Source organism: Equus asinus, unplaced genomic scaffold (genome assembly GCF_041296235.1).
Source record: "Equus asinus isolate D_3611 breed Donkey unplaced genomic scaffold, EquAss-T2T_v2 contig_195, whole genome shotgun sequence".
NCBI lineage: Eukaryota > Metazoa > Chordata > Mammalia > Perissodactyla > Equidae > Equus > Equus asinus.
Window position 1 is genome coordinate 2,057,501 of NW_027224844.1, and position 2,500 is coordinate 2,060,000.

The 2,500-nt window shown below is 81.8% G+C and overlaps 1 non-coding gene across 1 annotated transcript; it reads right to left on the bottom strand.

The window, feature by feature from the left end:
• Window positions 1–1,171: 1,171 nt before the first annotated feature.
• On the bottom strand, window positions 1,172–1,324 carry LOC139043234 (5.8S ribosomal RNA). Its single transcript, XR_011500290.1, has one exon. It is a non-coding gene; the product is annotated as a 5.8S ribosomal RNA (ribosomal RNA).
• Between the last annotated feature and the right edge of the window lie 1,176 nt (window positions 1,325–2,500).

The following is a 2,500-nucleotide window of genomic DNA, read 5'->3' on the forward strand; positions in this document are numbered from 1 at the left end:
GCGGCGGCGGCGGCGGCCGCTGCCGCGCGCGGGAAGCCCGCGAGCGAGGCGGGGGAGCGACGGAGAGACGAGCGCCGCGGAGGAGGACCCCGGGCGCGCGAGGCCACGGCCGACGTCCGCCCGGCCTTCCGCCCCGCCCCGCCCCCCCCGCCACGACCGACCCCCGAAGGAGGGCGGGCGGGCGGGCGAGCGGGCGGGCGGGCGGAGAGACGCGGGCGGGCGGACGGGGGCACGAGCCGGCGGCACGGGCGAGGGGCCCCGCCGGGGAGGAGGGGGGCGGAGCGGGACGCCGCCACGCGCACGGCGGACGCGTCGCGGCGACGCGGGGGAGGAGAGGGCGGAGGGGCGGCGGCGGGCGCGGCGGGGCCGGCGGTCGCCCCCGACCGCCGACCTTACCCGCGCGCGTCCCACCGCCTCCCGACACCCGCCCCTCCGCCGCGAGCCGCCACGGCCCGTCGGGCGGCGGACGCGGCGCCCGCCCGCCCGCCCGGGGCTCGGGGCACACGGCGCGGCGCGGCCGCGACCCAGGGGAGGGCGCGCGGCGGCGGACGACGCCGCGGCGTCCCGCGGGTCACCGCCGGGGCACGCGTCCCCGGGGCGCGGCCCCGCGCACGCGACTCGGCCTCGGCGCGAGCCACCCCGACGGGGCGAGGCCGGGGAGGGGTCACGGTCCGGGACCCGGGCGCGCCGGGGACCGGCGAGGGGCCGGCCGGACGCACCGGGACGGACCGCCGACGGGGGCGAGCGGCGACCGGACAGGCGGCCCGGACGCGGGCCCCCCGAACCCGGCGGCCCCGACCGCGCGCCGCGGGACCCGTCTCGTCCCCGCCCCGGCCACCCCGAGGCCGCGTGCGGCGCGAGGGAGCCCCCGAAGGCACCGTGGCGGCCACGGGCACCTCGGCGCGAGCTCTCGCGTCTGTCTCTCCCTCGACTCGCGGGCGGCGGCCCCCACCCCGGGACCCCGCGCGGCGCCGCCGCCGCCGACCCCCACGCGCCTCCGACGACCGGGCGCCGGGGCGCGTGGGAGGAGGGGCGGGCGCGCGGGGCGGAGGAGGGGCACCGCGTCTGCACTTAGGGGGACGGAGGGCCCGGGGCGGGCCCTGCGAGAGACCCCCAGCCGCGCACCCCGGGGCAGGCGACACCCACACCCCGGGGGCGATTGATCGTCAAGCGACGCTCAGACAGGCGTAGCCCCGGGAGGAACCCGGGGCCGCAAGTGCGTTCGAAGTGTCGATGATCAATGTGTCCTGCAATTCACATTAATTCTCGCAGCTAGCTGCGTTCTTCATCGACGCACGAGCCGAGTGATCCACCGCTAAGAGTCGTACGAGTTTGAACGGCGGGGTCCCCCCGCAGGGCGGGGGAAGAGCCCGCCCCTGGCACGGCACATCCCCGGAGGGTGCCTCCGGCCGGCCAGAAAGGCACAACGAGACCAGACTCCGTGAGGCCGGAAGGTTGGACGACGGGGCGTCCGGCACGGGCCCCGCGGGGCCGTGCTCGGACACCCCACAGGCGCCCGGGGGCTCCCGCCTCGCCCGAGGACGCGGGGGCGCGCACACGCCCGCGCGCGCACGCGACGACACGACGGCCGCCGGGGACGCCCCCTCCCGACGGCCGCCGCGACGGCGGCGCGGCGCGGCACGGCGCGGCGCGGCGCCCCGGCCCGGCGAGGCGGAGTCTGGGGGAGAAGGGCCAGGCCTCCCGACTCCCCGCGGGCCCGACCGCCCCGACCCAAGGCGGACGGGCGAGGCCCCCCAGGGGTCTTTAAACCTCCGCGCCGGGACGCGCTAGGTACCTGGATGGGGGGAAGCCAAAGCAACGGACGAGGCGGAGCGGGTAGTGCCGCGCGGCCACCGCCTCGACGCCGCCCGCGCCGCCCGCGGCCACCCGGGGACGGACGCAGGCCTCGGCGCTGCCCGCCCGTGACCGAACCCCACACCGCCGGGCGCCGCCGACCGACGAGCCCACCGCGCCCGCGGCCCCCTCGACGCCGGGCGTGCCCCCCTCGCGTCCGACGCACGCCACCAGACCCGACCCGACTTTCCCCCGGGGACCCTCCCCGCACCCGCGTCCCAGGCCCCTCGCCACGGAGGGCGAGGGGCTGCGGCGGGGAAGCGGGGAGCGAGCGGACAGGGCGGGGGTGGTGGGCGGACGTGGCCGGCCGGACGCGGGCGCCCGGGGCGCCGAGGGCGGGCGGAGACGCGGAGGCACCGTCGGACGGACGACGACGCCGACGGCCGGGGAACGGCCCAGGGCGGGCGACGGGAGGCGGCGGGCGGCGGGCACCCCGCGTGAGCCGAGGCTCCGAGGCCCCCGGGGGACCTGACCCCGGGGACTCCGCGGGGGCTCGCGCCGCCACGCCGCCCTTCCCGAGACGCGCCGAGGGCGCCGCCGCCCGCGAGAGCGGGGGACGGACGGCGCCGGAGACGGAGGCGCGGCGCGACAACGCCGGCCCGCCTCGCGGGAGACCGGAGGGCGCGGGGACGGACGCGCCGGGGGC